The 8,297-nt window shown below is 40.6% G+C and overlaps 1 protein-coding gene across 7 annotated transcripts in view; it reads left to right on the top strand.

Annotated features, from left to right (window-relative positions):
* Positions 1–1,158: 1,158 nt before the first annotated feature.
* r3hdm2 (R3H domain containing 2) overlaps positions 1,159–8,297 on the top strand; it is a 42,237-nt gene continuing 35,098 nt past the window's right edge. For 5 of the 7 annotated variants that reach the window (XM_031840709.1, XM_031840498.1, XM_031840642.1 and 2 more), the window contains exons 1-2: positions 1,159–1,440; positions 1,808–1,860. The gene's annotated coding sequence lies outside the window, so the exon portion shown is untranslated. The other 2 variants (XM_031840358.1, XM_031840428.1) reach the window with 2 other exon arrangements.

Raw genomic sequence — 8,297 nt, 5'->3', positions numbered from 1 at the left:
GAGAGAGAGAGAGAGAGAGAGAGAGAGAGAGAGAGAGAGAGAGAGAAAGAGAGAGAAAAGAAGAAACAAAGGCTAATTACTGTCTCTGTCATACAATTGCCCGTACAAGTTGTGTCTGTTTGGGTTCTTACGAGAGTCTATTTTGTGCACAATGTAGAATCCAAAATAGAACAGTTTACCAAAGTTGCACAGCTTTGATCCTCACCTTTGAGCTTCCCTGTGAATTTGCTGAAATTGCACGGTTGCCCCTAATATAGGTTTACAGCAAACCGGTCTCATTTACACCGAGACAATAATATACATAAGTGATCTGTTGCAATGGAATTAGTGTGTGAGGAATTGAGGTGTGGAGAAAGCTACTGTAATGACTTATTTCAAGTGAAACATGCTGAATATAGTAACATTGCGAATAAGTTAGAGTGTCATTGCACAAACTTTGGTAAAGAGCCCTACAGCTATGCGCTGCAGGAAAAAAATGTGTCTTTTAAAACTATTTAAAAGCTCTACGTGATGTGTAAACGTGTGTTGAAAAGTGTCCCACTAAAACAGAACACCTTTAGAATGTGTGCCACCAGCTGTACTTACAGTGCATATAGGTTATATTTTTGCCTTTAGGGTGGACTATGAGGTTGAGCGACCTCAGCCTGCCGACATGTGGGGAACTTTTAGAACTACAACAAACTTTACTTTTGTATCGGTTCCTTTGAAAATGTGTAAAGTAGCTACAAGTGTAGCCTCACATACTAAAGGTAAATTAATGGGAAATTTAACTCAAACAACCCTCCAATCATAAACGTTGAAAATACGACTAAAACTCATAATCATTCAATGTTAGACTGATAATGTTAATATAAAGCGTGTATTTTTTTTTATTCATTAGACCTTTTATTCATTAGATATGGTATGTGGGAGATATTTTGTGGAAAAATGTGCTTTCATAGAATGCGTCAGTGGTTTAAAGTTCATAATACCAACACATCTTCATTGCCTTTCAATGAAAGAGACACAAATGGCATCTTAAAGATACACGTGTAACACAAAAGTAAAACATTTTGACAGTTTCTGTATTTTGAGTCTAGTAACGTTAAATAATAGGTAAACAATTTCACTGTATCCTGAACGTCTCCCTGCGAATGTTCAGTACGCCGCTGACGTAAACTGTCGGTGAGGGGAAAAAAGTGACGCTGACACACACATACAAGCCGGAGCCGAGAAGGGGGAATAGCGTTTTGTTTCTTTTTTCTTTAATTTGTGTCCTTTTATTCTTTGGCGTTTTGTTGTTATTTGGCTGTGTTCCTGTAACAGACTCGACTGCCTTTCTTCTCAATGCTTGCTGTCTATCGTTAACGTTCATGCCGCTCTCCCCTCACGCGGCGCTATTTTGACAGTTGGGGTCGCAGTGAACAGACTCGAGCTAGCAGCTCTATTATATTAGCATTGGTAAGTCATTGGGAAAGCTAGCTAAGCGTATCAGCTAGCACCTCATATGTTGAGACTTGACAGTGCAAGTACATGTTTACAACAACGTTCGCATTACCGTAAACACGTGCTACTTTGTCGGTTAACTGGTTGTAATATAAACTCTAAGTTGTGTTAACGTAGGGTTGCTAGCGTACACTGAATAAGAAAAGGCTAGCTATCGGGCTAGCATTAGCTAGGTGGCTAGGTGTTGTAGGTGGCTAATTATACTCGCCGGAGGAAGCAAGCTAATGCCGTGAGCTAGCTATTGTTAGCGTGTGGGCAAGCTAATATTTTCAGTCATCTGCTCAGCCACGGCTCTGACCATACTGCCATCTGTTCTCCACAGACACAACCTAAAGGATTCTCCACACGGACTCTCACCATACGGCCAACGAAACGGTGAGCTGAACCTTTATTGAGATCACTTGTAACGTTTATCGATGATCCATGTTTTTTTAGTTAGACATATAACGTGACGTTAAGCACCATCTTTAAAGTCCGTGTTCTCCATGCCTGACAAGAGATGGCCATGTTAACATTGTATCCTTCCAATCGTAGGGACAAGCTACTGAAACTCTAGGATTGAAGTGACTAGCTTATTATCTGGTTCAATTACAATGAAGTGAGCAGGAATTGATTTAATCACCCTTGTTGTCACCTTAGCTGGTGACAACAAGGTGTTGTTTTTGCCATTACACCGTGACGTCTATATGTTTGTCTCCAATGATTGTCAGACACGACAGCAAACAAGGTGCAGATGTCATGACAAATCAATTTGAAACAACAAATCTATAGTTTGTATTAATGATAGAGTCTTCGTGGGATATGAGGCTGAATTGTGAGCTGATGAAGAAATCCTTCTAAAAACCAGACTACACTTCTGGTCTTGATTGCACTATGGCATTGAAGTGCTCGTAATATGTATGTCCAAGGCCATGCCTCAGGGAGACATGTAGATTTAATGAGATTAAACAGAAACAAGCGATTATCACTCATTTTGTTTCCAGTCCATAATAAAAACACACAGTTGATGACGATTCAAAGAAGAAAAAGGGTTTGTCAAGGAAACCATGACAAATGGCCATTGATCTTTATGTCTTGGCTTTAGCTCAACATTTTGATACTTAAGCTGAAAATAGATGGCAAGACTGTGGTGTCAAACTAGGTGGGATCACAGCACAGACTGTCGGAGCTGTGATTCAAACATCTGCTCTGGGGGAAAAAGCATGTGTGACTGAAAACATAAATATTCATTACTATTGCCATTGGCTAGTCATGTGATGCAGAAAATTACCAAGAGGCAGGCAAGGACTGCCAACACAGTCCCATTTGATGTTGAGACTGTTTTGAAAATGTCTCAATTTGTCTGTTCTGTTGAAGACTGATCTGAGAAAGTACCTGTAGAATCTCAAATTGCTTGTGTAATGTTAGCATCATTGAGAAAAAGGCTTGTCTGTAGTCAGATCTGATGGAGGTGAGTCATTGAATCAACAGTCTGCTGTTGCTAAGGCCAGCAATGAGAAAGATGGCGTATCTCTCATCCCTGTCAACAGGTTTCCCCTACCCTGCAACTTGAAAATCCCAATGTTGCTTTACTTATCAAATAGGTAAAGCATCAATAAATTATAGTAACTTGACATGTTTTTGTGTGTAAGAATAAGTATTGATGAAGAGATTTCAGAAGTGTGCTTATTCTTTTTATTTTTTATTTTTTTGCAGGGTACATAGTGATAAACAATTCAGTATTCATACACCATAGAACATGCACGTTTATGTTTTGGATGTAACCTACTTGTTTTTACTGTATTCACTTCCTCCAATCAAATATTTATACAAGCCAAGATGGTCGATGTAAAAGCGTTTTTTTAATATTGTAATTTACAGGGTAATGTGATTGCAATAGGCAGTTAGACATGATCGCTGTTAAAATGTGTCAGCGAGATATCCATATCTTGTTCTGTCTCCTTCTGAATCTCTGTTTGCAGCAGCATAAGCAGAACGAGGCTTTTTCTAGAGAGATTTGAAGAGCTATTTATAGATCTCTGCCAGAGCACCAAGCCTGGTGCTGTTGCTGCTGCTCCTATATCTCTCTTCTCTTAACCACTCCTGCTTCTGTTTCTCTGTCTCTCTCCATCTTTATTTGTTCCCTCTTCTTTTCCTGTTGTCTTTGTTTTCCGAGCTGCCTTTCTTTTGATGTCTTCCTCAGCCATTGTTTCTCAATCCTCAGTTTTTGTATCTTTCCTGCATTGCTTGCTCTGATGTAAATTATTGATCAGGGCAGAAAGGAGGCGACTGGTTGCATGGCCGTAAGCCTGGCTTCACACCGGGTATATAGCTGCTTGACTGGGAAAAAAAAGTAACACATTTAGAATGAGTATCTATTGACTCAATGCAAGAGTAGCGTCATTTGTTTGGGCTAAAATAAACCTCATTCAACTCATGCTTAATCATTAGTCAGTAATAACCTGGTTGTGTCCAAACACAATCGTATTAAGTGAGTTCTGTTTTGGCTTGTTTTTACATTTGCTGTGTAAATAATAACCATTTTCCTAGTGTTTACTTCTAACTTTACCTCAGTTATATACTAGAGACTGCAACACCTTGTAATTGTGTTCAGGAACGGTTTATCTGTGGTGTCTTTGGCCACTGATCCCTGCTCGTGTCCTCCCCTCTCTCCTTCCTGCTTTCAAAGCCCTTTGCTGTCTTCTCTTACTATCCTCTGAAAGAGGCTACCTGACGGCGCAAATGCAAGAAGCTGCTGGACTTGTTTTGCGGCATTAGGTGCCATTACTGCATACCATCCTCTTTATCCCAGTCATGTGCTCAACCTGAGACGAACCTTTTGCAATGCTAGGCGAGCGAGTTCATACTATTTAATGTGCCAGATACATAAAATGTCAAATGCAGTATGCCAAAAAATACCAGGATGTACCATTGCATGCAGTCACATTTGTCAGTATGCAAGCCAGCATGTTTTTCTGGCTATTCTGACCCACAATTCTTTGTGCAGCGAGATAAGCAAGTGGGTCAAAGTTCAAGGTGCAGTGTTATGAGGATTACCCAGTTCAACGCATACTGCATGCAAACAGTACATACTTTGTAAGGGCAGCTGCAGTATGTACTAAAAGTAAAAAAAAAAAAAAAAAAAGATGTATGTATGCGATTTGGAAAGCAGCTTAACTTTCTACATTGTGGCACTGGTGCGCCTAACGTTTTCATTTAGGCGCATACACATTGGTTTTAGTTAATTATGTAAATGATTGTAAATGGGAATAAAGGTGCAGATAAATGTTTTTAAAATCAGGCCATCTTGCCTGAGGATGTTGGATCAGAAGGGCGTTAGAAGTTCACCCCACATAGCCCTTGTCCCACATTGCGAACGAGAGTAGATAGAAAACAAAGTATAAAACTCCCCGCCGATCTTTAATGCTCGCATTACTACCCTGTGTAAAATGACCATGGACAGGGTTTAAGTGCCATCCACATGTATGTTTACATATTATGTTGGTATATTGCGAGTGTGTGATTGAGTGACAGAGAGAGATGCGCTCAGAACAGATCAGCTCTTTGGCGATCATCGGAGCAGAGATGAAATTAGCAGTAAAGTTGTTTCATGGTATTAAATGTAGCCGACAGTGCCCCCCCCCCCCCCCCCCTCCCCACTTCCGGTGCCTTTGAGCAGGATTAGGAATCTTACCTGGGACAGGGAAGACCGGTTGTAGAGCAGTTGCCTCCACCGAAGAGGTCAGACCTGCTATTTAATGTCAGGCAAACCGGTGCGATCGATGAAAATGTTTAGTCGTGCTTCACAGATTTTGGATACATGTGCAATTTAAATGGTCGTACTTTGCAGCCCTGGCTAGGAGTGCAGAGTTGTTGGTTGGTTGCTCGTCTTAACTTGGCTAGATAAGATAAACAGTCAATGTGTGCTTAACATCCATCCATCCATTTTCTCTACAGTACTTCTTAAACCAAAAACCTTCTTGCTGCATCAATGCTAAATGTATACAATTAAAAGTGTTCATACTCTACATTCAAAAACAGAATAAATATAGACCATTTATCAGCCTGGACAGATTTGTTAACGTGAACAACTTTATCCTAAAGCTGAAGGAGAACTTTGCGTTGCTTATCTTGTACAGTGGCAGACTAACATTGTGGGCAAACTCACAGCACCTTAAGGTGCTTTCACATAGATGTAGGCCTGTTTCCTGCCTCAAACTGTAGTGCTTTAGAGCAGCATAGTAGTGTATTTCCCTTGGAAATAAAATGGGGAAAATTGACATGCTCAACTATGCAGTATCAGTATTAGGCCCCTGCACCCGAAAACAAGATTTTACTGGAACTTACTAAAGTATTTACACTATGTGTACATCAGGCTTATGCATCTACCAGGCAGTCATACCAGAGATACGTCGGGCCGTCCTCGACCAAAGAAATTCTTAGTCGACTAACACTCATACGATTTTGTTTACAAATGAATTAGTTGATTTAATTGACAGACCTGCAAAACTGTTTCTCCACAAAGAGTCACACGAAAGCACCCCTCTAAGTATTGTGTTTACCAGACATCTTGCTCTTAAGTTTCCTGGAAATACGTCATTCAGCATGAAAAAGCTCCAAAAATACTAATCTTAATCAACTAAGACCAAAATTGACCAATTAGTTGACTAATCGACTAAGAGGAGCCAGCCCTAGAAATGGGCTGTCAAATATAATGGATTTAAAACATGGAATATAATAAGGTTATGTCAGGGGACACGGTACGGAGAAGGAAATCCTGGGTGTCGATTGGGAAACCAATATGTCCCATGATTTTACTTTTGAGTTTTGATGTTTGCCTTAACTGCAATTAACACTTTTCCAGTGTACCTCTCCATCTAACCTCCAGCTCATGTTGGCTCTTTAATATTTTACTGCTCCCTGCTATTATATGTAAAACTGATGCCCCAACAAAAGATTGTAAAGAAATTGTCTATATTCTAATAAAGGCTTATTCAGTTCACAGAGGAGCTTGCAGTTGCGAACGTAATTAACTAAGGCTACAGGAAGCTGTAGCTGCTTCACTAGAGGTGAAACATTGTTCAGATCTTATCAAGGTTTTGAGTGATTGATTGGATCGGCAGAAAAAAAGTGAGCAAATATATCTTATCCTTTTACTTTTTTACTGTCATCTCTAGTGGTTATTTGCATACAAATACATAATTCAAATGGTTAGGAAAAAAATATTCTATTATTGTTTGTGAAAACATGTCCTTCAAACAACTCTATTCATTCAAGTTTCTCGCCAAAAGCTACATTTTACTAGATTACATTTGTACACATCAAAATGTATCATTTACCTCTGCCCAATACTCATTTTCACTGACTAGAGCATGAATGCATCATCATAATGTAACTCAATGCAACCTCCGTGCCTTAACTGTTAGCTTCAATGCTAACAATGTTACTAGCTCTCTTCCTGCCGATTTCGAATTTGTTGTTCAAAATGTAGCATCAGCAAATAAAAACCATTATCCCCAATCCCATATTTTTACTGAATATCTTCCGATAGCGATTGTCAGTTTAACTTTATTTCACACTATGATGGTTAAACTGTGTGATTAACCCACGGGGCTGGGGGATCTGAACGGATCCTGTGTATCCATCTATCAGCTACCTTACGCTGCCTTACCTAGAGTTCCCTTTTGATGTTTTCTTTGATGCTGAACTTTTGACTGCTCTCCTCCACTGCGTCTTCAGCTGCAGTTTGCAGTGAGGGGGCTGCATGGAGAAGATGCAAATATGTTGTCCTGTGGGATTACGGTTCTTTCCGAGCTAATAAGGTGGTTTCATTATTCCCCCCCTCCATCTTGCCTTCAAAACCCCCCGTTTTTTACTATTTTATTTTTGGACATTGCAGCAGTGCTCTGTTTCACTAGCAGCTTACACTACGTTGAGCTCATTCAGCTTGACTTCATATATTCCCATGAAATGGAGATTAATGAATGGTGACTAGTTTGCCTGGACTGTATCTTTTCCCTGCCTGTGGATGTAGGCTTGTTCCCTTTTTTTGCAGAAAAAAAAGTACCAAACCTTCAATTGGAGTTGTGAAAGACTAAATGTATTTTCTGTAACCTCTCGTATAAGCATCTTGCCGTTGCATCTAGTGACATACTGGCTGATCACAGCAGCCCTTTAAACAGCTGGACTTATTGCAATATCTGGTTTGGCTGTCATTGCAATTATATTGTTACACAGAGAGGGGGAGGGAGGGAGGGAGGGAGGGAGAGAGAGAGAGAGAGAATATCTACACGAAAGGGAGGGTTGGAGGAGAAGGGAGCGGTGCAAACTGTGCGCATGATAGCATAACAGCAGTAGGGAAGGAGGGAGCCAGCCAGCCAGGCTTTCTGTTTGCGTGTAGTGTGTGTGTGCGTGTGCGTGTGTGTGTGTGCGTGCACGCGCGCGCGCTTCATTCAGAAAAAGAGAGGAGGCAGTCAAAAAAGAGTTCTGTCCATTTTCATGAAACTCATTTACAAAAACAGCTGACGGTACAGACAGGGAGGAAGAGAGCCAGCGTGAAGACAAAGAAAGTAGAATGAGCTGAAGAGAGTGACCGAGGTAAACACCCCTGAAAACCAGATATTTACATGCTGCAGGAAATGGAATTCATTCATCTGTGCTACTTAGCGAGATAAAACTAATGTCAGCGTTGTCTTGGTCCAGAGCTGCTGCGATTATGTGCTTTTATCTGTGAGACACCTGATCCGACTTGCCTGGAGATCCACAGAGCTGAACTCTAAATACAGTAAGCGTGTGCGTGTGTGTGTGTGTGTGTGTGTGTGTGTGTGTGTGTG

The sequence above is a fragment of the Anarrhichthys ocellatus genome, unplaced genomic scaffold (genome assembly GCF_004355925.1).
Source record: "Anarrhichthys ocellatus isolate YVR2014 unplaced genomic scaffold, GSC_Weel_1.0 scaffold1, whole genome shotgun sequence".
In the NCBI taxonomy this organism is placed as follows: domain Eukaryota; kingdom Metazoa; phylum Chordata; class Actinopteri; order Perciformes; family Anarhichadidae; genus Anarrhichthys; species Anarrhichthys ocellatus.
This window is presented reverse-complemented; position numbering and strand designations above follow the sequence as displayed.